The sequence below is a fragment of the Entelurus aequoreus genome, linkage group LG03 (assembly GCF_033978785.1).
Source record: "Entelurus aequoreus isolate RoL-2023_Sb linkage group LG03, RoL_Eaeq_v1.1, whole genome shotgun sequence".
Classification (NCBI taxonomy): domain Eukaryota; kingdom Metazoa; phylum Chordata; class Actinopteri; order Syngnathiformes; family Syngnathidae; genus Entelurus; species Entelurus aequoreus.
This window is the reverse complement of record NC_084733.1, coordinates 35155379-35182147: the sequence shown is the minus strand read 5'-3', so window position 1 is coordinate 35182147 and position 26769 is coordinate 35155379. Positions and strand designations below refer to the sequence as shown.

General features: G+C 37.3%; 1 protein-coding gene and 1 long non-coding RNA gene across 2 annotated transcripts in view; one reads left to right on the top strand and one right to left on the bottom strand.

Annotated features, from left to right (window-relative positions):
* The window catches only part of LOC133645908 (ALK tyrosine kinase receptor-like), a 607090-nt gene that overhangs the window by 84468 nt on the left and 495853 nt on the right, over positions 1 to 26769 (top strand). The gene's annotated exons all lie outside the window — the stretch shown is intronic.
* On the bottom strand, positions 2937 to 18330 carry LOC133646404 (uncharacterized). Its single transcript, XR_009825280.1, has 3 exons — positions 18174 to 18330; positions 3662 to 3750; positions 2937 to 3446 (listed from the first exon to the last, which is right to left on the bottom strand). It is a non-coding gene; the product is annotated as an uncharacterized LOC133646404 (long non-coding RNA).

Genomic DNA, 26769 nt, shown 5'->3' with positions numbered 1-26769 from the left:
TCTTTAAAATTAGCGCACACTTACAGAGTCTAGGAAACAACATGAAAGGGTTTTTTTTTATCACCCGTACATAAGTGTAAGGAGACGGTATGCTGCTGTGTCACGGTTTAATTAAAACAATGTTTTCCCTCTCCATGATTGTTATAATTATGAATCTTTTGTATTATATATATATATATATATATATATATATATATATATATATATATATATATATATATATATATATATATATATATATATATATATATATATATATATATATATATATATATATATATATATATATATATATATATATATATATATATATATAATAAAAATAAAATAAAAATATGTACACATATATACACATATATATACATATATATATATTATATATATATAGCTATTTCTTTATAAAACACTGGTGGTTGTGCTGACGTAGCGAAGCAGTGGGTGTACACAGGAGCTGCGAGGTCTAGTGTATATGTCAATGGTGGGAAAGGCAAAAGAAAGTGAGAAGGGGGTTATTATTTTAGCACAATTCCCTATTGCCTAAATTATCTATGTTATTTATTTTTAAAATAAAACATATTTCAATTACTGTAATACAGTATGCTCAACGTCAACATGTTATTTATAAAAATCAGTCCCTCCCGAATTTTGCTGGCTTTTATTGTGATTGTCGAGGCCTGAAATGTCTGAATTCTCAGCAGCTTTTTTAGAAAGCTGTGAAAAAAGTAGCAATGTTTTAAGACTTTTTTCTCAATAACATTGGATGGTTGTGAGCGGTCCGCTCCCTGTACGATCAGTGTCAGAGCTTGGTCCGCATTGCCGGTAGTAAGTCGGACACGTTTCCAGTGAGGGTTGGACTCCGCCAAGGCTGCCCTTTGTCACCGATTCTGTTCATAACTTTTATGGACAGAATTTCTAGGCGCAGTCAGGGTGTTGAGGGGATCCGGTTTGGTGGCTGCAGGATTAGCTCTAGGGTGTGGTCTTGATGGCTTCATCTGGCCAGGATTTCAGCTCTCACTGTATCGGTTCGCAGCCGAGTGTGAAGCGACTGGGATGAGAATCAGCACCTCCAAGTCCGTGGTTCTCGCCTGGAAAAGGGTGGAGTGCCATCTCCGGGTTGGGGAGGAGACCTTGCCCCAAGTGGAGGAGTTCAAGTACCTCGGAGTCTTGTTCACGAGTGAGGGAAGAGTGGATCGTGAGATCGACAGGCGGATCGGTGCGACGTCTTCAGTATTGCGGACGCTGTATCGATCCGTTGTGGTGAAGAAGGAGCTGAGCCGGAAGGCAAAGCTCTCAATTTACCGGTCGATCTACATTCCCATCCTCACCTATGGTCATGAGCTTTGGGTTATGACCGAAAGGACAAGATCACGGGTACAAGCGGCCGAAATGAGTTTCCTCTGCCGGGTGGCGTGGCTCTCCCTTAGAGATAGGGTGAGAAGTTCTGCCATCCGGGAGGAGCTCAAAGTAAAGCCGCTGCTCCTCCACATCGAGAGGAGCCAGATGAAGTGGTTTTGGCATCTGGTCAGGATGCCACCCGAACGCCTCCCTAGGGAGGTAATTAGGGCACGTCCGACCGGTAGGAGGTCACGGGGAAGACCCAGGACACGTTGGGAAGACTATGTCTCCCGGCTGGCCTGGGAACGCCTCGGGATCCCCTGGGAAGAGCTGGACGAAGTGGCTGGGGAGAGGGAAGTCTGGGCTTCCCTGCTTAGGCTGCTGCCTCCGCAACCCGACCTCGGATAAACGGAAGAAGATGGATGGATGGATGGTTGTGATTTTATATTTGTTATCAATGTTTTAGTGTTACTTGTAACCTTAACCTCAAAAAGCATTGGATTTCAACATAAATTGGAAAACAAATACTGTAGTGAAGTTTTACTCATTTAATAATTTATACCACACAGACTTAAAAGTAGCAGTGGGTACTAGATAGCAGTAAAAGCACATACTCAGAGCTCATTGTCAAATTACTGAACTGTTTCAATTATTGTAACTGATAATAGTATAAGTAATACAACAAACAGAATGAAACACCACTATTTTTGTTGGTAAATTAAAAATGATGAGACATCATCATCATATTGTTTTGCATCATCGTTTGGATCAAAACAGTTGTTGTTATCACTACAATTGGGCGAAACCATCCTTTCCCAGGGCACACCCTCCTGGTTTTGGAGTATAACTATTTGGGGTTTTGGCCCCAATCGCTAGACTAGATCTGACCAACTATGAGTATGAACTGATTAAGCCTACTCGGTCGGATGAGAGGCGAAACATTTTCTAGGACAGACCAAACAGCCCAGTTTCGATCGATTGAATGCCCTGAGATTCCCTTGAATTAATAATATACTATTATCATATTTCAGTTGATGTTGATAAGAAATATCTATACAGTATATATATTTTTTTAATGTACTTATAATATCGCGTTCACAGGAACTAATTTTCATTCCACCACATGCAACAACCTGTGTATATCTTCTCACCATCAAAACAAATAATAATTAAAAATACACGGTACTGTAGGTGTTAGGAAAATATAAGGAGTTAGTAAACAACACAGCCAGGCAAAGAAAAAATATACCTGTTGACTAAGTGTCTAAGTATCGTTGTATATCTACATAGATGATTAGTAAACGTTAAGCATGGATTTTTGCATAAAATAAGCAATATGGTGTTTCTTTTGACGATTAATGTTGGTAGTGTATAGATTATTTCCAAAAAGAATCAGTATTGGTATTGGCAACATCAACCTGTATATAACTTGGATGAATAATGTTAAGAGCATTAGGGGTAAACCATTGTAAACCTACAGTATGTAAACCATTATGTCAACCTGTTTCCATGTAAATAACAGCACAATTCAGCATTCTTTCATTGAAGTATAAATTTTAGCGTATGGTTCTTAAATGGTGCATCTAGTCACACAGCTCTGTCTGAGTGCTGATTGGCAAACAGAGAAAAGAACAGAAAAACATGACATTTGAAAAAGTATACAGCGTATTACAATGCAGAAGTTCACAACACTGAGTCAGGTTACACTGTCATTGTGCTATAATGTCACACTATTAACTTAGCTGTGGCGAGTCATGCCACCTACATACCAACAGAACTGTAGTGAACTTGGTAAAAATGTGGCCCACAGGATGTTAAACTGCTGCATAACTGTTATTCAGCATGATGTGTAACCCTTTAGGAAAGAATAATAAATATCAAAAGAGCATTGAATGTGCTGGTGGAGGCTCTCAAAGCACTGGGTCGTCACCAGAAGACTCCTGTATATCCTTGAAAAAACTGAGTTTCACGTTTCCCGCTGGGGCAAAGCAGCCCAATTATCCCGTGTGACTATGCAGCTCCACGAGTCGGTGGTAATGTGCACAGAGTCAACACGCCTTTTTAGACGGAGCACGCTGGTAGGGTTTGACCTCCATATACCTTCACGCCCCCTGCAGGTCAGAAAAGACAGTGCTGACCTCAGTTAACCTCAGGCTACATGTGTGTGGTGAACCTTTTATCAGCATAGCACTATTGTTATTATCACATTTATGCCGACTATATGATCTCCTGCATATAAATGTGTACACTGAACACTTAATACAGTTTCATGTTAATGTTGATACACAACAATTTAATACACACAGCATCATGAAAACAAACTTACCCAAAAAAGCTTCTGCTTTCCTATTTTGTGGTTTTCCTTCTGTGGACTTGATTTTTGGCGCCACACTGTTATAGCTCCCCATGACATGGCTGCAAAAACAAACATGTTCCATTCACTTGGGAACTACAGATTTTTGCAACAGATTCCTAAAAACCGCCGAAAAGTCCTGTCATATAGTCTTAAAAAAACAACAGAGCAGTAATGTCAGATAGAGAATGTGTTGCTGTAGTAGATTATTAAAAGCTGTAAATGATTCCTATCATATGGATTTTATTGACCAGTGTTTTTGCAGCGCACTACCAAGATCCCCTATATTAAAGAGTATCTGGTGATTTTGCAGTACATTTTTCAAAATAGTGAAGCACTCGTGTTCTATACAACATCTTTGACCAACACATTTGCAGTAGGTCGTAATAAAACAGCACTCTTGTTATGTAGAGAGGATCTTTGATTTACAATATTTTTGATCCAATAAATAAAGGGTTTGAATGTTCTCTACAACCAACATTGGGACTGATCTAATAAAGGTTTGTGTGCACTAAAACACGTGCAAACTTGGGAGAACAAGCAAAGGTGATCTACTAAACTTGTGCGCAGAGGATTGCGTCTCTTAAAGGGGCCCTATTATGCAAAACCGTCTTTTCTAACCTGATGTATGTGTATTTGGGATCCCCATATTCCCAAAAAATTGAAACCAAACTGTGAAGGCATTGCAGAAATATTTATTAAATAAACTTGCCTTCCTTTCTGTTTCCACCCAAACGAGCTGTTTGGAATTTGCTGTTATGTGACGTTTTCTGCCCTATCTTGTCAGTGGATGGTTGTCATGTCTGTGTGATCATGTTTTGTTTTAGTCATGTTCGGTTTTGTTTTTGGACTCTTCGTGCACTTTTGTTTGTTTTGTCACCATAGCAATCCATTAGTTTTCACCTGTCATGTCACGCACCTGTTTTACGTTTTGAGTCACACACCTGTTTCCACTGATCATGTCACTGCTATTTAAGCCTGTCTGATTCTGTTGTTCGGCGTGGTGACATTATCTATCCATCCATGCTACTGCTACCCATGATATTCCTGTCTGCCATAGTTTTCATGCTGTTCCATGCCAAGTAAGTTTTTGTTTATTGTTCATAGTTGCTGCTTTTGTGCAAGTTTTGTTTCATTAGTCAAGTTTGTTCTCCGCCATTGTGCGCGCCTTTTGTTTGCTTCCTTTTTTGTAGTTTGTTAGTGTTTTAATATATCATGCACTTACATTCACGCCTTGCCCGCGCCAACTTTCCGTTGCCTTCCGGGAAAACACAACAACCCATAGTCCACGTTTTGACAATGGTAAAGTTTTACTCAGAGAGCTTAGTGCGAGTCGACCATTGTAGTCAAGAAGCTCCTTTTTCACTGTCCTCTTGTTGTGCAGCAGACTGGCTCGTACATGCACATGCATGCTAAAATCCTCTGTGAAAAGCTCTAACTTAAATCTGTCAGTAGACTCGCTATAAAAGAGCTAAACACTACAACAAAGATGGCAAAGTGGAGCCACGTATATTAGACCGCCCACAAAACGGCGCATCCTAAAGATATGGTCGGTAAACAGCTTGAAAATGGTCTGTAAAACAAAAATATATGCAAAATGTTGACCAAAGAACAATCATTACATGTTATTTAGCCCACAAGGAAGTGTTCTAAAGGTATAAAATAGTCATAATCTGACCCCTTTAACTGAGCAGAATGAATAATCAGAATACATACTGATCATCAGAACGGCCATTATGCTCGGAGGAGGAGATGCAAATAAAACCACTCAGCACACGCAGTGTGATTTATCAAGGCTGAAACTGTTTTGCGTATGCTATATTGCGTCTTCATTTAACACGTCTGAAAAATACATACAAACTGACACAGTTATGCACATGGCCGTGAGAAAAGAGATGCTTGTGCTGCAAAGACAGACGCTGGACAGAAATTCCTCCGTTCATGTGTGTATGTCAACATATTTGGACTGTGATAAAAAATATATATATTAGACATATCGTTATTTAAAAATATAATTTTATAATTGTATAGTTGCCGGATGACCTGATTTAAACAAATTCAATTGATGCATTTTAGTGCCTGCAAACTTTTTTTTTTTTTTTATGCCGCTTGTTTTTTAATTTAGGAAATATTTTATTATAATATATTTCCTATATGAAAAGACATCTTTCAAAAAAAAAAATAGCGTTTGGCTCTTTCTCTCCTGCCTACCCTGACCGCACTTCTCTGCACCCAAGAGTTGTTTTATAACACCACAAACATGGACAAGGCTGGTGTTGAAAACAAATGTGTACTTATATATTTAGTATTCATGTATGTTTTAAAAACCTTTTTAATTATCCAGTGTCAGTTTCTTATCCACCATCATTTCTTAACTAAACTTTTAATGCTCTCAAGCTCTTTACTCCCCCTCTGTTATCTAAATTAGCGCTTCACACAAAAACTAAGCTAAGTTGGATTCTTTCGAAAACGCTGTCTTGACCTCTGAAATCCTCCGGTGGAATGAAATGAAAGCATGGCGTGGAGGTGGAGAGAGGACTTAACTGGTTTGAACTTCAGGTCAGAGGAAGCGCAAGGAGTTGTGGGGAGAGAAAGTCAAACCTGGATAACATCACTGTCAGTAAGTTTTACTCTTCTTTTTAGGATAAAATTGACGTACAAGTCATCTGTGAATATGTACCTGATGCTAGCATCCCCAGTGTTTTGTCTTCTTGCTCCCAACTCTCAACCGAGCATTGCAGTATATTTGGTTTCATCTACATTCTGCTTGTTAGCTAGCAGCTGTTAAAGTCTTCCTGTTGCTGAACAAACGAGGTGAAAACAAACAAACCCCAGGCTCGATCGGGCCGCGTGCAGCGCGTAGGGTGTTGCACGCTCTGCTAGCTATACCCCGGCAGCGAGCCTTCACCATGCACCAAATTAGAACCCCCACCACCGGACCGACAGCTGGCGACAGTCTTCAGGGAATGCCAATTAAGTTTGTAAAACATTTAGACAACAAAACTGTACAAGAAAGGGGAAGAAAACATCCTATTGAGGCGCTCGTCCTTGCAACTCCCACAAGTCCTCACCGTGACCTCCACTGCCCCACATCAGAAAACCAAAAAACCAGTGCATGGCCAAGAGAGCCATGGATATACTCCGAGAAATACATACAAATCTAATCAAAGTCATTCATGCTGTTACAGTCACATTGGCACATTAAGGGTTGATGTTTTATTAATAATGTGGATACTTAGACTAAAACCGTATCTAGGTTTTCGACTTTTTAAAGATGTGATACCTTGATCATTTATCGAGATGAAAAAACTCAAATGTAGTTTTGTTTAAAAATGTGTCTGTTTTTTTAAGTGCCAACACGTTTTATATTGATAAACATGATACAGCTGAGATATATTTATATATATAGTCAATATATAACTTATCAGATATGCCAATTTAATTTCTAATACTAATTGTGTTAGTAAAAGTTATCCATCCATCTACCGCTTATTCCCTTCGGGGTCGCGGGGGCGCTGGAGCCTATCTCATATAAAAGTTATATATTGACAAACATGAGAATACATTTGTTTGTGTGTATATATATATATATATATATATATATATATATATATATATATATATATATATATATATATATATATATATATATATATATATATATATATATATATATATATATATATATATATATTAGGGGGTGTGGGAAAAAATCGATTCGAATTCGAATCGCGATTCTCACGTTGTGCGATTCAGAATCGATTCTCATTTTTTGTTTGTGTATATATATATATATATATATATATATATATATATATATATATATATATATATATATATATATATATATATATATATATATATATATATATATATATATATATATATATATATATATATATATTAGGGGTGTGGGAAAAAATCGATTCGAATTCGAATCGCGATTCTTACGTTGTGCGATTCAGAATCGATTCTCTTTTTTTTTTTTAAATCGATTTTTTTTATTTTTTTTTATTTTTTAATATTTTATTTTATTTATTTTTATTTTTTTTTAATTAATCAATCCAACAAAACAATACACAGCAATACCATAACAATGCAATCCAATTCCAAAACCAAACCAGACCCAGCAACACTCAGAACTGCAATAAACAGAGCAATTGAGAGGAGACACAAACACGACACAGAACAAACCAAAAGTAGTGAAACAAAAATGAATATTATCAACAACAGTATCAATGTTAGTTACAATTTCAACATAGCAGTGATTAAAAATCCCTTATTGACATTATCATTAGACATTTAGTAAATTTTTAAAAAAAAAGAACAATAGTGTCACAGTGGCTTACACTTTCATCGCATCTCATAGGCTTGACAACACACTGTGTCCCATATTTTCACAAAGATAAAATAAGTAATATTTTTGGTTCATTTAATAGTTAAAACAAATTTACATTATAGCAATCAGTTGATAAAACATTGTCCTTTACAATTATAAAAACTTTTTACAAAAATCTACTACTCTGCTTGCATGTCAGCAGACTGGGGTAGATCCTGCTGAAATCCTATGTATTGAATGAATAGAGAATCCTTTTGAATCTTGGCAAAAACCTTAGCCACACGATTATCAAATGTAATAGGAAAATTAATTCATACTGACCAAACTGGCTTCATGGAAGGTCGACAATCTTCAGACAATACAAGGAAATTGTTTAATGTTATTTACTATGCTAGAAGTCTCCCTTATCCCACAGCAGTATGTACTGTTGATGCGGAGAAGGCATTCGACCGCATAAACTGCTCATTTATGTTTTGCACATTACATTTTATACAATGGATTAAGATGCTTTATACAAGGCCCATGGCATCAGTCAAAACCAATAGTCATATTTCAGAACCTTTTTCGTTAAAAAGAGGAGTAAAACAGGGATGTCCTGCATCTGGATTATTATTTAATTTGGTTATTGAACCCTTAGCTGCAAAAATAAGAAGTGAAAATAATATTCATGTTATAAAAATTGGCTCTCAGTATAATAAGCTATCGATGTATTGTGACGACATAATTCTCTACCTGTCACATGTTAAATCCTCTCTACACTATATCAATAATGTCATCACTGAATATGGCTGTTTATCAGGGTATAAAGTCAATTGGGACAAATGTGAAATATTACCACTTACCACTGCAAGAAATCACAAGTTCAGAAGTCCAAAATTGGGTTTGCTTTTGAAATTGTATTGCATTATAATGGTATTGTTGTGTATTATTTTCATTTTAAAAAAAATAAAAAATCGTTTTTGAATCCAGAATCGTGTTGAATTAAAAAAAAATCTATTTTGAATCGAATCGTGACCCCAAGAATCGATTCTGAATCGAATCGTGGGACACCCAAAGATTCCCAGCCCTATATATATATATATATATATATATATATATATATATATATATATATATATATATATATATATATATATATATATATATATATATATATATATATATATATATATATATATATATATATATATATATATATATATGTATATAGTTATTTTTTGTGCTACAGTTATATATTTTATTTTCTATACTTTTTTTTTTTTTTTTAATATATGACATTGATTGTAATTATTGTTTATTGCTTTAAAAAGGGCAATGTTAAGGGAAGGGATAGTGTGTAATTTTGGGAGACCAAAGTACTAATAAAAAAAGTACCAACAATTTCAATATAAAGTGGCCAGAGTTTGAATTTAAAAAATCATTTACCCTGTCATTATTTATTTAAATATGATTATAAATGTGTAAAGTTTCCACTTACTTCTGAGTGTTGAATAGAGATTAGCTGATACTCATAGGATTATCTTCTGTAGATAATACAAATTATAATAATACATCAACATTATTATGATTATATTGTTATTTCTGGGAATAGGTTGATCGGCAACACTAATTTGGTCCTAGTGTGTGAATGTGAGTGTGAATGTTGTCTGTCTATCTGTGTTGGCCCTGCGATGAGGTGGTGACTTGTCCAGGGTGTACCCCGCCTTCTGCCCGTGTGCAGCTGGGATAGGCTGCAGCCCCATCGTGACCCCAAAAGGAACAAGCGGTAGAAAATGAATGGATGGATTGCGCACCTTTTGGGAGTTAATCCTCCTGACGCCTCTGTTTCTAACTTTAAAGGCCTACTGAAATGAATTTTTTTTATTTAAACGGGGATAGCAGATCTATTCTATGTGTCATACTTGATCATTTCGCGATATTGCCATATTTTTGCTGAAAGGATTTAGTATAGAACAATGACGATAAAGATTGCAACTTTTGGTATCTGATAAAAAAAAAGGCTTGCCCCTACCGGAAGTAGCGTGACGTAGTCAGTTGAACATATACGCAAAGTTCCCTATTGTTTACAATGATGGCCGCATGAAGTGAGAGAGATTCGGACCGAGAAAGCGACAATTTCCCCATTAATTTGAGCGAGGATGAAAGATTTGTGGATGAGTAAAGTGCAAGTGAAGGACTAGTGGGGAGTTGAAGCTATTCAGATAGGGAAGATGCTGTGAGAGCCGGGGGTGACCTGATATTCAGCTGGGAATGACTACAACAGTAAATAAACACAAGACATATATATACTCTATTAGCCACAACACAACCAGGCTTATATTTAATATGCCACAAATTAATCCTGCATAAAAACACCTGCGTGTTTGTTACGCTAGCTCCTAGCTCCTCTGCTAGCTCCTATCTCCATAGAACACGCCAATACAATTCAAACACCTGATCAACACACACAATCACTCAGCCCAAAAGACCGTTCACCTAACCCAAGGTTCATAAAGCTTATATATTTTTAAAAAGTTACGTACGTGACGCGCACATACGGTCAAGCTATCAAATGTTTAGCAGCCAAGGCTGCATACTCACGGTACCTGATATTCAGCTGGGAATGACTACAACAGTAAATAAACACAAGACATATATATACTCTATTAGCCACAACACAACCAGGCTTATATTTAATATGCCACAAATTAATCCTGCATAAAAACACATACGTGTTTGTTATGCTAACTCCTAGCTCCTATGCTAGCTCCTAGCTCCATAGAACACGCCAATACAATTCAAACACCTGATCAACACACACAATCACTCAGCCCAAAAGACCGTTCACCTAACCCAAGGTTCATAAAGCTTATATATTTTAAAAAAGTTACGTACATACGCAAAAAAAAGTTGCGCACATACGGTCAAGCGATCAAATGTTTAGAAGCCAAAGCTGCATACTCACAGTAGCACGTCTGCGTCTTTGTCATCCAAATCAAAGTAATCCTGGTAAGAGTCTGTGTTGTCCCAGTTCTCTACAGGCGTCTGTGTATCGAAGTCAAAAGTCCTCCTGGTTAGAGTCTCTGTTATCCGAGTTCTTCCATCTTGACTGCATCTTCCGGGAATGTAAACAAAGAAGCGCCGGCTGTGTACTGTTGTTGCTGACTACGTTCGAAAAATACGTCCATTTCGCACCGACAACTTTCTTCTTTGCTTGCTCAGCTTCCTTCTCCATAATGCAATGAACATGATTGCAACAGATTCACGAACACAGATGTCCAGAATACTGTGGAATTATGAAATGAAAACAGAGCTTTATCGTATTGGCTTCAATGTGGAAGGCATACCCGTGTTCGCCGGGCTACGTCACGCGCATACGTCATCCTCAGAGGCGTTTCGAACCGGAAGTTTAGCGGCAAATTTAAAATGTCACTTTATAAGTTAACCCGGCCGTATTGGCATGTGTTATAAAGTTAAGATTTCATCATTGATATATAAACTATCAGACTGCGTGGTCGGTAGTAGTGGGTTTCAGTAGGCCTTTAATGGAGTGTCTTTGAACGCACCACAATTATGTGCAATGAAACAACAATGATGACTTTTTCCTATGCTGCCACAGATAGTTATTTATATTTGTATCTTTCCTCTATGATCCTTGTTCCAAAAGGGAGGATGAATTGAGCATGTTTAATGCAAGGGCTTAAGTAGTCTTAATACAATCATAATTTCTAATTAACATTTACAGTATGATGTTGTTATTTATAACTTACATATTTAAATGACAGGGAAAAAAAATCTTTAAACTTTACAAAATCTCATGGTCCTCCCTGTACTTGGAGACCTTGTACAACATCCACTTTGACATCCCCGTTTAAACAGCCTGCATTGTACTATTTGTCAACAATTTTAAATAAGTGTCACAATATTGTAGTCGAAGTATGTTGGTGCTGGATTTAGAGAGCTTAAAAGTGCATTTAGTAAGCACTACTGTGGTGTTTTAATGCTAATGATCTGTGTTTCTTCACCGTGTGTGGCTCCAACAATCACTAATGTGCACTTATCCACTTTTTACTTCCATGATGTAACTCTGCACCTGGAGTGGGACAGGGGGACACAAAGGTTAGCAACACTAGCATAGCTATGTGAGCTACAGTGCTAACATTAGGCTACACCAGGGGTCACCAACCTTTTTGAAACCAAGAGCTACTTCTTGGGAACTGATTAATGCGAAGGGCTACCAGTTTGATACACACTTAAATAAATTGCCAGAAATAGCCAATTTGCTCAATTTACCTTTAACTCTATGTTATTATTAATAATTAATGATATTTACACTTAATTGAACGGTTTAAAAGAGGAAAAAACACGAAAAAAATGACATTTAAATTTTGAAACATAGTTTATCTTCAATTTCGACTCTTTAAAATTCAAAATTCAACTGAAAAAAAGAAGAGAAAAACTAGCTAATTCGAATCTTTTTGGAAAAATTAAAAAAATAATTTATGGAACATCATTAGTAATTTTTCCTGATTAAGATTAATTTTAGAATTTTGATGACATGTTTTAAAAAGGTTAAAATCCAATCTGCACTTTGTTAGAATATATAACAAATTGGACCAAGCTATATTTCTAACAAAGACAAATCATTATTTCTTCTAGATTTTCCAGAACAAAAATTTAAAAATAAATTCAAAAGACTTTGAAATAAGATTCAAATTTGATTCTACAGATTTTCTAGATTTGCCGGAATAATTTTTTTGAATTTTAATCATAATAAGTTTGAAGAAATACTTCACAAATATTCTTCGTCGAAAAAACAGAAGCTAAAATGAAGAATTAAATTAAAATGTATTTATTATTCTTTACAATAAAAAAAAACAAATTTACTTGAACATTGATTTAAATTGTCAGGAAAGAAGAGGAAGGAATTTAAAAGGTAAAAAGGTATATGTGTTTAAAAATCCTAAAATCATTTTTAAGGTTGTATTTTTTCTCTAAAATTATCATTCTGAAAGTTATAAGAAGCAAAGTAAAAAAATTAATGAATTTATTTAAACAAGTGAAGACCAAGTCTTTAAAATATTTTCTTGGATTTTCAAATTCTATTTGAGTTTTGTCTCTCTTAGAATTAAAAATGTCGGGCAAAGCGAGACCAGCTTGCTATTAAATAAATAAAATTGAAAAAATAGAGGCAGCTCACTGGTAAGTGCTGCTATTTGAGCTATTTTTAGAACAGGCCAGCGGGCTACTCATCTGGTCCTTACGGGCTACCTGGTGCCCGCGGGCACCGCGTTGGTGACCCCTGGGCTACACAGTTTAACAGCAACATCATGCTAGGTGAGCCGAGAAGAAGAATAACAGAATGATCAAACTTACTGCTACAAATATGTAGCTATCTGGCAGATAGTTGGCAGAGCTCCAGGCTTTATTTTGACCCAAAAGAACCACTTGAAATGTTCTAAAAAAAAAAGCCCTTTGTTCTGGACTTTAACTCATTAAGTCATGTGACTATCCCAGGCTATGGCTTCCCTAAAATGGCAGTATGTCATGTAAAGGAGCTTGCTAAATTTCAACATTTAGTTTTTTTGCCATTAAAAGTCACTTTTGAATCCATTTAACAATACTTTGATAATATGTCCCAAACCTATTTCTTGAATTAATTCCTATCACTGTGGCATATAAGCAGTGGCGGGCCGTGCGTTTCCCACCTAGGCCTTCAGTGATGTCCGACTTCAATGATTACCTCTCAAAATACCACAATTGACGTCACCACATGACCATTGCTGGAGAAATACTATGCAGGAACACATTTACACACTACTGGGCCTTGAATCACCATCAACAGTGTACAAAACGGGTTATTTTCTGGTGCATTTAAAAATCAATAAACCTGCATCAGCAATTAAAACATATCTTATGTGGAACTGTCAAAATTAGAATTGCAAAAAACATTTTTAAACGTGAAAATATAAAGAAATAAAATATCTGAACTCACATTTCATCGACAGCTGAGCTAGCTTCCGGGGTTGGCCGACATCATCTCACAAGATGTAGTTTGTCTTTAAATATCCTTCTTGAAAATGGCCTTGCAAATATATGCGTTGTCTTGTCTAATCATAAAAGATGCAGACGAGGCGTGTTGGCTGAGTTCTTAAAGTTTACTCCACAGCCTGCTCATCAAAAACATCCAGCTGTCGGCATGTCTACATTTAACAACCCAAATGGGGCTACTGCCATGTTCTACACTACTGTGGCATTCTGGGTAACGGAGTTCTTATGTTACCTACCTCATAAAATCACTATATATATCTGCCTTAGGCCATCTACAAACGTAGAAGGCCTTACTGACAACAATGCGTGATCTGATTGGCTATTGCAACTGTCTATCACTGTATGTCCCCATTCACTGATAGTGCACGACGCCAGCATTGCTGAATCTAAAGGCTTCTGGCAGATTTGGTACAGCATAGCAACATAAGCTAGCTGAATTCTGATTGGATAAAAACTCTATAAACTAAAAACAACAGCGCTGGAAGGAGCATAATATGACATGAAGAGAATATGAATACTTTTAGATATTTAGGGAAAGTCCATCCATCCATCCATCTTCTTCCGCTTATCCGAGGTCGGGTCGCGGGGGCAGCAGCCTAAGCATGGAAGCCCAGACTTCCCTCTCCTCAGCCACTTTGTCCAGCTCTTCCCGGGGGATCCCGAGGCGTTCCCAGGCCAGCCGGGAGACATAGTCTTCCCAACGTGTCCTGGGTCTTCCCCGTGGCCTCCTACCGGTCGGACGTGCCCTAAACACCTCCCTAGGGAGGCGTCCTGACCAGATGCCCGAACCACGTCATCTGGCTCCTCTCGATGTGGAGGAGCAGCGACTTTACTTTGAGCTCCTCCCGGATGACAGAGCTTCTCACCCTATCTCTAAGGGAGAGCCCCGCCACCCGGCAAGGGAAACTCATTTCGGCCGCTTGTACCCGTGATCTTGTCCTTTCGGTCATAACCCAAAGCTCATGACCATAGGTAAAGAATGGGAACGTAGATCGACCGGTAAATTGAGAGCTTTGCCTTATGGCTCAGCTCCTTCTTCACCACAACAGATCGATACAGCGTCCGCATTACTGAAGATGCCGCACCGATCCGCCTGTCGATCTCACGATCCACTCTTCCCTCACTCATGAACAAGACTCCGAGGTACTTGAACTCCTCCACTTGGGGCAAGATCTCCTCCCCAACCCGGAGATGGCACTGCACCCTTTTCCGGGCGAGAACCATGGACTCAGACTTGGAGGTGCTGATTCCCATCCCAGTCGCTTCACACTCAGCTGCGAACCGATCCAGTGAGAGCTGAAGAGGGAAAGTAAATTAAAAATTACTTTTTTCTTTAATTATATATATAATTAAAGATTTCTGGTTATGTTAGGCCAGCAGAGAACGCCTTGCTGGTCCTGACGGCACACCACTGTATATAAGCCACATCAAACTTTGAACTTCGACACTGCAAACAAAAACTGAAACAGAAAGGGGAAAGGTTTTTTTGCTTTTTGAATTATTTTTAAATAATAAATGTTTTTTAGTTCAATTTAAAGTGTATTTGTGGTACTAAGAACAAACACAATTGTCAAGTTGAGTGAGGTTAATTTACCATTAACAGCCAATGTAACATAAAGGCTACTCTATGTGACATAACAGAAATTGGACATGAATTAGTAGTATTTTTTTTTTTTCAAACTAAAAAATATCAGAATTTTACTCATGGTGTAATTGCCGCAACCTTTGCTCATTTGCTTTTGCTCTTTTTGTTGGTGTATGTTAATGCAGCTTAGAAAGGCTCCAGCACCCCCCTGACCCTGAAAGGGACAAGTGGTAGAAAATGGATGGATGGATGGATGGATGTTATTTGTGCACTTCCTAACTGCACTAGATTTTTGGTAAATGAAGCCAGCTCGCCTACAGTCCATTGCAGCTATGGTTCTCAACTGCCCCTTGAAAAACGGAACCGTCCCGTATTTAGAAATATAAACAAAGTACATGTTGTGTATTGAGCTGTCACAGGAAGCTCTTTGTCCCGTAATTTTATGCTTCATTGAGAAAAGCAAAAAGTCCTTAAAATATAAATGCATTCAATCGAATGACAATAGGGTCACAACAGTTTGCTGCAGGCTAAGCCAATCAATGCCAGCGTGTCTGATCGCTCACCGATCAAACTCATTGCAGTTCAACTTCTTTACCATTTTTGAGTATTAGATTTGTTTTGGCTGTCAGTCTGCCTTTGCTTGAGGGCAGCTAGCTAATTATCTGCCCACTTTTTGGTAATCGGATTCGACTTTTTACCGCAGTGACATTTTTTTTCAGAAAGCTACATATGTGGTTATCATATCCACGAGGTATTCTGTCATTTAATAACTCTGCACTGTTGTTGTCATAATAATAAGGTCTAGCCTTCAAAACACTGGTTGTGAACCAAAATAAAAACACTAGTTGTCTACCTAAACATGAATGTAGTGTTTCCAGCTTTATGATAGTGACACATTTTATGATGACCCAACAGCTGTTTAACAGGTAATTCACCAAAGGGTCAAATAATATTTGCTTCAACTCTTAGTATTTTTATGTGTTCAATTCAGACATTGTGCTTCTATTTAATGACAAATTACGACAATATTGTTTAAAGACAATGACTACACCGTTTGAGTGGAGAGATCAGCCTAATAAATAAAGCATTATTGAAATGTTGCCAGTCACATTAATAAAATACACATTTTTCTCCTCTCTTTTGTTTTTGTCAAAGTATCATAGAGTAGGATGACCATATTCTGAAATCCCAAAAAGAGGACACATATATGCGTGCCACGGCGGACAGCACGCCAAGGCCGGGACTACGTGAAAATTTGCCAATGATACTCGAACTTGTTTTATAAATAATATATTTATTTAAATAAAGCATTTTTTCTCCTCTGTTGACAGCAGTGTTGGCGCTAGGAATTTTCAAAATGGTGTCCCAGGGACCCCATCAAGTCATAAAAACGGGGTCCCACAGTAAATTTTTGGGGTCCCACCTTTTTGTAAGCGTTTTGAAAACAAATGACAAATGTATGTATTATCCTGTTATATCGCACATTCTATATTGTGTTTTGGAAAAAGGTTGTCATAAACGTGACTTAATTCATTAAAAAAAATAATACAAAAGAAAACAAATGTGTATACATATGTAAATGTATTCAGTTATAAACATTCATTCACTTTCTTCTTTCCTTCATGGATCTGAACTTTACCGCTGCTGGTAGTTTTTTCGATGTTTTTATTTAATAAGTTGTAGGTGTATTTATTTCAGTATAAAAAAAGTGTAAAAAGTGTTTTGCTTCGGTCATGAAATTATGATAATGGTGTGCCAGGGCATACATACCTTTTATATTTAACGCTTAAAGCTCTGGAGTCTACATCAACTTCAGATCTATCCCTCATTTCAAAATGTTTTAGTTTTTTTATGTTGTTTGTTTTCCGCCCTTTTTTGTCAAACAAAACTATGTTTTTTATGGCAAACACACAAAATATGCAAAATCTTCCACCAAAAATAGTTTTCAAAGTGGAATATTTGATCTTTGAAGTAATCGCAACCTTTGATAGGTTTGATAGGTTGATAGAGCAATGACCGTTAGAAATAAAAAGAAACAGCTTTGTTTTATTAGCCAACATTACAACTGTTTCTAAATTACATTTCACCTGTAATCTTTTTTCTTTCACTTTTGTTATGTTTTTGTTTATTTTAATAGTATTTTTAGAATGTGCCGTGGGCCTTTAAAACATTAGCTGTGGGCCACAAATGGTAAAAAAAAAATAAAAAATAAAAATCTGCGTCCTTTCTGATTTCAATGCGTTAAAAAGACACAAAAAGTGCGTTAACGCCAACACTGCTTGACAGTACAACAAAATAAGTCACACTTATATTCTGTAACATTCACAGTTTTGGAAAAAAGGGCAGAGGTAGAAATATTCAAAATAACCTCTTGTATATAATCTAAACATAAATAATGCCTCAAAACAAGTTAATTAAATTTAAACAAAAAACAGTAGACAAGCTCTCGCCCTTCACAGCCGTTTTGTGCTATGTAGTGTGGATATGGGCTTGTAGATCTTTAAGCCCCTTTATTTGCCACAGATACATACGTTCCTGCTTTGCACACAGTGCATTCTGCTTTCCATGTGTCACGGCCACGACGAAAACACGAATACTTTTTCCGCAAATCATCCGTGAAGTTGCATTTACGTTTCGGCATTTCTTCTTCTCATGTCCGTCTCTCCACTCACTAGCTCTCTCACGCTCTGCCCCTCCCTCACGAATGTTGCTGCGTGCGCACGCCTCCACAGTTTGTTTTGTTTAACCCCTTCTTAACCCTGGACGTACATTGAAAATACACGCAACCCTCACTCAAAATGCCGGACATTTGAGGCATTTAAGAAACCCCGCCCGGACACCCGCAAAAGAGGACATGTACGGGGAAAAGAAGACGTATGGTCAGCCTATCATAGAGATGAAAGTTGGAGGCTCTCATGAAGCTTTATGCACACTGAATGTATACTGTTTTAATGTAAGCAGCTCAGAATTCTGTTACAGAAATGTTTTTGTTATAAGTTAAGACAAAAAGTCTCTATATAGGAAATAGTTTATCCTGTAATTTCATATAAAAACATATTGTATTTTGGATGTATTGTCTGGTTATTGGCAGGCGCATGGGAGCAGTCAGTTACTGCACAGTCGTGTATAGAGAGAGTATGGACAACTTAAAAACAGGTGCCATGTTGGACACCAAGGATGTGTGCAGCTCTGCCAGGAAGCATGCAAATGCAGCCGTTCTGACGTTGTTTTGCGGATTGAATAAACCAAAATAATAAGTCTAAATATAGTTATAAACATACTCCACCACATAAACGTATAACATGCTTCTAATTCGTCAAAGTATAATTTTGGGGCAATTTTGCGGCCGTATTTGATGCACTCCGCTGTATACATTCATGCAGTGTTTACTGAACATCAGGCTGTCAACATAAACATAAAAAAATACACATCGGCCAAAAATAAACGTGTTACCCTCATTTTGCCAAAATACTCCTTAGCTTTGGACCAACAGTTACGTAGAAATTATGATTTATATGTGAAGTATGTTAGCTGTGTTGGCTGCCTCCAATGTATTGTTTGTAGTCACAGCGCTATATGTCTGTGCTTTCACTTTTGCTTTTATGAATCATTCTTATTGGTTTTGCTGTGGCAATTCTGCATGGCTTCCTGATTTTATTGACAGCATATGAACATCAATACTGAACCAATGCTGCTTTTTACTGCAATATTTGTTAGTTTACTTTGGATTATTGGGCAAGTGTATTAATTCACTGTTACTGAGAGTAAGATATACTAGGTGTCCCATGTGTATGTATGTTTGCTTACCTAGCACAAGAAAGTTTCTTGGCACTTAATTGGCCTTCCCGGCTAACCTTTACTTTCCATAATTTTCTTCGATGCAAGGTAAATGCGTCCCGCATTTTTGGCAAGTGGAACGTCAACATGCCACAAAACAGGGCATGTTTACACGGCAAAAAACTCTTCATGCATCCATTCATTTTCTACCGCTTGTCCCTTTCGGGGTCGCAGGGGGTGCTGGAGCCTATTTCAGCAATCAATTAAAAAAAGTCTAATGAGGAAGTGCAGTGTCGCTTAGCGGCGGTTCTAAACTGATGTCCAACATAGTGCCCTCGTCTTTGATCAATCATTAGGGAGGTCGTTTGAAAACGAGTTGTCCATACTCTCCCTATAGATGTCTCTGCATTACTATATTTGTCACCTTTACACGTGTGAAACATTTTTGCAATTGTCGCTTATGTTAGGCTTAACTATTTTGTTCAATATTCTTTCGTCAAATTTACGTATCACCCCCCCCCCCCACCCCCCCACCCCCACCCCCCCCCACCCCACCCCTAGCCCTGGGAGAGAAAAAATCCTGGCTCCGTCCCTGCAAACAATAACACTTTTGCCTTTTGATTAAAACTTTAAATACGACCTCAATAATTAGACACAAATGCAATGTTGTCAGAATGTCATGCAGGAATATGTTCAAATGTTTTACTTGAATGCACTTCATTTATTTTCTCAAAACCTAGAAACAATTTTATCTAAGATCCCGTCAGGTTTTATTTTGAAGTGAAATGTGGCAGTGAGCACACCAATTGAAGTCTCCTCACTCATGTTTACACTGATGCATTAATTGACATGATAACTGACCATATAACAACCTGCTCCACCTTTAAGGTAACCATCCACGGCTAAGGTAACAACGTATGTACGTTTACAATAAATTGTGTGATTAATCTGTGATTATACATGATTAATCTGATAATGTTGTCTAATTGACCACATTAATGAAATTATACACTAGTAGCTTCTTTAAAGCTAAAATTTCAAAATTACAAATATCAAAGTGACCTGCTCATGCATTGACTTTTCGGTGTGTGGCTCTCGTCCATAAAGTTTGGACACCCATGCACTAAACACTGTTTCAAATACTTCCATCACCTGATCAAGTGTCCACAATGCAAAGATGAGTCAGAGCCTTTAGGAAAAAGGTTGGGTTGGGATTAGAATAATGCTTAAAGTAGCTTTTCCATAAACAAGCCCTGAGTAGGAAAGGAATGAAAATGTCTTGAGGCAAAGAGTGTGACCCACACTGTCGTCGTCCTACCCCACACCAAGACGTGACAGGCTGAGTGACAGTGTGGGAAACTAATTGGTTCTTGAGTAAACGAATCCCTGCTCAGGGCATCTCTAATTAGGCAAGCGGTGATTAATGATTAATGTGGGAGCTAAATGAAGTTATTTCCCATAATGGATGTTTCCTCTGGAAGATGGTTTCATTGTGTCAATAAAAGTGTGTTTGACCTCCTTTAGGACAACATTGGTACCGTTCCTGAGAGGAGAAAGGTGACGGAATTGAAGGTTTACAAATGAGGATGGAAAGAATTGTAAATGAGTTGTCATGCACAAGCTGAGGAAACGCATACATTGTTCTGAAACAATGCAAATAAAGCAACATTCCATGTTTAGTTTTTGTCCTGATAGTCAGAATCAGTCCGACACGCAATAATAGGAGTTTGAATACTATTTACTGTGTTTATATATATATATATATATATATATATATATATATATATATATATATATATATATATATATATATATATATATATATATATATATAGATATATATATATATATATCTATATATATATATCTATATATATATATATATATATATATATATATATATATATATATATATATATATATATATATATATATATATATATATATATATATATATATATATATAGACATAAATATTGAATATCAATTTCATTGTAAACATTCCAAAAGGTGGTGCCATATCTCATGCTTTGACAGTGACATCACTATTTTTGCATTTTTCCTCGCCTAAAACACTTTGTAGCACAACAGCATTCTACAATACAGGAAAAAAATCCAAACATGAAAAGAACAGAATGCATATATGAAAGTAAAATGTGTAAAAAAAATAGAATAAAAATTAGGACTTGATAACAATGTGAAGACATATTTGTATACTACCCTACTCATAGACTATACACGTGTTGTTTTGTTGGAAGACTTCACAAGTATTCATTAAAACAGGTCACAGATAGATTTTACAGCGTTGGTTTCACTCCCACCAAAAGCATTTTCGATTGCGTATATGCAAACACCATGAAGGGGGTGCCTCTACAAGCAAGCTGCTGCAAAAGTGAGCCCCGATGAAGAATTCTTCACTCTCTTTATAGCAAAAAAAACTGAAAAGTCCAATGAGTCAACGACTTCTTAGTCAACAAGTAATCACGAGGGTGGAGGCTAGTCCAAGGAAATATGTCATGGATGAATCCGGACCTATTAGCTGCCATAAAAGACAGAGACAGAAAATACTCTGAATACCAAAAATGTAAAACAGAAGTAGATAAAAAACCCAATAATATCAACCTCAAATTACTCCTTTCAACTCTCAAAAAGCAACGCAATAAATTAAGAAATAAGTCAACCAACCTGACTAAATCCTTAAAAAAAAATTACATTAACGACAAAATAGAGGAAAACACAAATAAGCCACGTGAGCTCTGGAAAATTCTCAACAACCAGCTTCCTGGTTGCAGCCAGAAACTTAAAACCAGACTCACCAACATCAGCATCAAGGAGGGTGACTCCCTCATTATAGACAAAATGGAGGTAGCTAGCAGACTTAACATCTTTTTCACCAGCATAGCCGCAACTCTTGTCAAGCTGTCCCACCACTCTGGTCGCTTTGGTGTAGAACACATTAAAGCCTTCTAAAGAAAGCTAGGAGTATCCAACGATGATTTCAAATTAGAAATGGTCACAGATGATGAGGTGTTTCAAAAAATTGAGCGCGCTCCACCCTAACAAGGCCACCGGCCTTGATAATATTCCCTCCAGATTCCTCAGGGACTCTGCCTCCATCATTGCCCCGATCATCACGCACATAATAAACCTATCAATTACACAAGGCCAAGTACCAAAAGATTTTAAGATAGGAAGAGTAACTCCCCTCTTTAAAAAAGGAAGCAAATTGGAACCTGGCAACTACCGACCTGTTTCTATTCTCAGTTCCATTTCGAAAGTAATGGAGAAAATAGTTTATGAACAGGTCGATAGTTACCTTGCCACTAATAAACTCATGTACAAATTCCAATCCGGCTTCAGAACTAACCACTCCACTGACACATGTCTTCTCTATCTGACCGACCACATCAAACATGAGGTGGACGCGGGCAAATACTGCGGCATGGTCATGCTGGACCTTCAGAAGGCCTTTGACACCGTTAACCACGCTATACTGTTGGATAAGCTCAGAGCAATCGGATTTAACAAAACCTAATGGAGCTGGATGCAGTCTTACTTGGAGGGGAAGGAGCAGGTGGTAGAGGTGAACGGCACCGTGCCCCCCCCCCCTCTCGGGGGGGGGGGGCAGTATATTGGGACCTTTACTGTTCCTAATATACATAAACGACATGTCATCGGCATGCGACTGTGAATTGTTTTTGTTTGCGGATGACTCTGCCCTGCTGGTATCCGACAAGAACAAGTCACAGGTGGAGAAAATCCTCAGTGCGGAGCTCTATAGAACTTGCACCTGGCTCGCTGACAACAAGCTATCCATACACTTGGGTAAAACGGAATCCATCCTGTTTGGGTCCCACATCAACCTTAAGAAAGTCAATGACTTCAACATAAAAGTGGGTGACATTGTTATCACCAGGAAAGATGAGGTCACCTACCTAGGTTCCATTCTAGAGGCTAACCTTTCCTGTGATAAAATGGCAACCAAGGTAATCAGAAAGGTTAACCAACGAACGAGATTTCTCTACAGAATCTCCTCTCTGGTCAACAAAAGCACCTTGAGGATTCTGGCGGGAACTCTCGTTCAACCCTTTTTCGATTACGCATGCACCTCCTGATACCCTAGCACCTCCAAAACCCTCAAATCTAAACTCCAAACATCTCAGAACAAGCTAGTCAGGTTACTTCTAGACCTCCACCCCAGATCCCACCTCACTCCTACCCACTTCTCCAAAGTGGGCTGGCTCAAGGTGGAGGACAGAGTTAAACAACTTGCACTGAGCCTAGTCTATAAAATCCACTACACCTCCCTGATACCGAAGTACATGTCAAACTACTTCCTTAACGTAAATGACCGCCATAACCACAACACCAGGGGGAGCTCCACTAACCACGTTAAACCCAGATTCCGAACTAACAAAGGTCTTAACTCATTCTCTTTCTATGCCACATCAATGTGGAATGCGCTCCCAACAGGTATAAAAGAAAGGGCATCTCTATCCTCCTTCAAAACCGCAATAAAAGTTCACCTCCAGGCAGCTACAACCCTTAACTAACACCCTCCCCAGATTGCTAATAATCATATGCTAATAATCAAATGTAAACAATCAAATGCAGATACTTTTTCTTATGCCTTCTGATCTCTCTCTCTCTCTCTATGTCCACTACTTGCTGTCCATATCCTACCCCCCCACCCCCTCCACACCCCTGATTGTAAATAATGTAAATAATTCAATGTGATTATCTTGTGTGATGACTGTATTATGATGATAGTATATATGATAGTATACATCTGTATCATGAATCAATTTAAGTGGACCCCGACTTACACAAGTTGAAAAACGTATTCGGGTGTTACCATTTAGTGGTCAATTGTACGGAATATGTACTTCACTGTGCAACCTACTAATAAAAGTCTCAATCAATCAATCAATGGTGATTAAGAGGGAGATTCTTGGGGAGACACGGGAGGGGAATCCTTGTCAAAATAATGTGTAGCTAATAACAATTATTATTGTAATTTACAAATATTACTGTGTTTTCTAGACTATAAGCCGCCACTTTTTTCACAAGTTTTGAACCCGGCGGCTTATAAAACACATTTTTGTATGTTCCTTTACTCACGGCCATAATGTTTTGTATTCAACAAGTAGTTTTCATAGGACAACGACAAACACTGAAAAAGTGTTTTATTCTTTGTGCTAGGGCACCATCTTTTGGACAAGTTTGCTCACTGCAGGTGCTGCTGGTTGGAAAAGGAATTTCCTGTTTCGCCCTTTGAACCAAAAATACAACCGTCCATAGCGTTGCTGCTCAAAATTATTTTTCATTCATCACTCCAAACAACATTTGTAAGTTTTACAGTATAACTAAAATAATTAATACTTACCAAACTATGTGTGATGTCTGTAGGTATGTTTTCATGCATATTTGTACGTGCCATCATAATGCAATAAAGCTAGCGTCATTAGCATTAGAGAATATGCTCACATGTTTACGTGTCTGTGTTGGTATTATTAACTTAAAATGGCATTCTTTTTGTATTGTTTCAGTTTTGTAAATTTGTCAAAACGCCACCGTGGAGTTATTGAGTCTGTTTAGCTGATTGGAGAGCTAGCTTCCGCAGGTAGTAGGTCCATGACGATAACTTTTGTTTTGTTTGAACAGCCGTTTTACTGCCGTGTTACAGGCACCATTTGAAAACAATTAAGGTATGTCAATAACCATTGAGTACCGGTATATATCTGTGGCTTATAGTCTGGTGAAGCTAATATGTGCAAAAATAATATTTTTTCAAAATATTTTGTGGGTGCTGCTTAAACACCAACGTGCTCTAAAGTCTGGAAAATCCCGTAATGTCTTATGCTAGATCCTCCTTTCTAAAATTTTGACCTTTTGTACAATTGTTTAGCACTGGAAGACAGCTTTAACTTGAGGTTACATTCGGAGACATTATTCTTTTCAAAGATTAGAAGTAAAGTAAAAATAAACTGTTTGCTTGCCTAACAGAATTGCTAATGCAACACCGAGTGGACACACTTAGAATAGCAGTTTTTTTCATTAAAAAATTGCAGTTAATTTTTATACTTAGCAAACTAATCTCGTGGCCGTGCGTTTGACACTCCTTGTTTAGATATTTTTAATGAAAATTTAAATAGAAAGTGGAAAAAGAGAGAGTACTGCAGCTATGAATCCAGCAGAGAGCACCATCTCACAAGTTAGTTTCACTCAACACATTCTAGCCAGAAGATATTTAAACAAGACTACTGTTTCTTCTGTGTACAAAAACATTTGATAACTCACTTTGAGAGGCATACTACAGGGTTATACTATCAAAAGTAGGTATGCACCCAGTATTTATGTTTCTTTTTCTTTTTTGCAGGGTCTTGGATGTAACCCATGCAAATAGCAGGCATCTACTGTTATCAGTCGATTTTGTTCGAAATAGGGTTTTTCCATTTACATATAACACGCCCTGATAGGACAATAGGTAAACTGTTGAAATACCAAAGGGTTGCTCACTACTGGGTAAAAAGAACTAAATTAAAATTAAGGTAAACCCTTCACCCCTTGAAGATGATATATGTTTCATAACATTGCTTATTTAATAAGCATAGAAAAAGAACACATCTTGAGGTTGTTAGTTATTTGTATGTACAGTTTAGGTAATTTTAGTACATTTTAGTCGCCTCTTTATGTGACATCAAAGGTTACGGCTTCACCATATTGCAGGTTTTAGAAGATTAGAATCATTTGAACATATTCTATGTGTTTTGGGGCATACAAATGACTCGAATGAACTAAAAAACTACAAATATCAATACTACACTAGTATTTGGCTACTAGATGAGACCAGTTCAGTATCGTGGCCACAACCTCAAGTAGCATGACTACAGTATATTGAATGAAGAAATTGTACAGGTGACTAAAGGGTAGGGGTGTGGGGAAAATCGATTCGAATTGCGATTCTCACGTTGTGCGATTCAGAATCGATTCTCAATTTTAAAAATCAATTTATTTTTTTGTTTTATTTTTTTTCATAACAATGCAATCCAATTCCAAAACCAAACCCAACCCAGCAACACTCAGAACTGCAATAAACAGAGCAATTGAGAGGAGACACAAACACGACACAGAACAAACCAAAAGTAGTGAAACAAAAATGAATATTATCAACAACAGTATCAATTATTAGTTACAATTTCAACATAGGCAGTGATTAAAAATCCCTCATTTACATTATCATTAGACATTTATAAATAAATTAAAAAATTAACAATAGTGTCACAGTGGCTTACACTTGCATCACATCTCATAAGCGTGACAACACACTGTGTTCAATATTTTCACAAA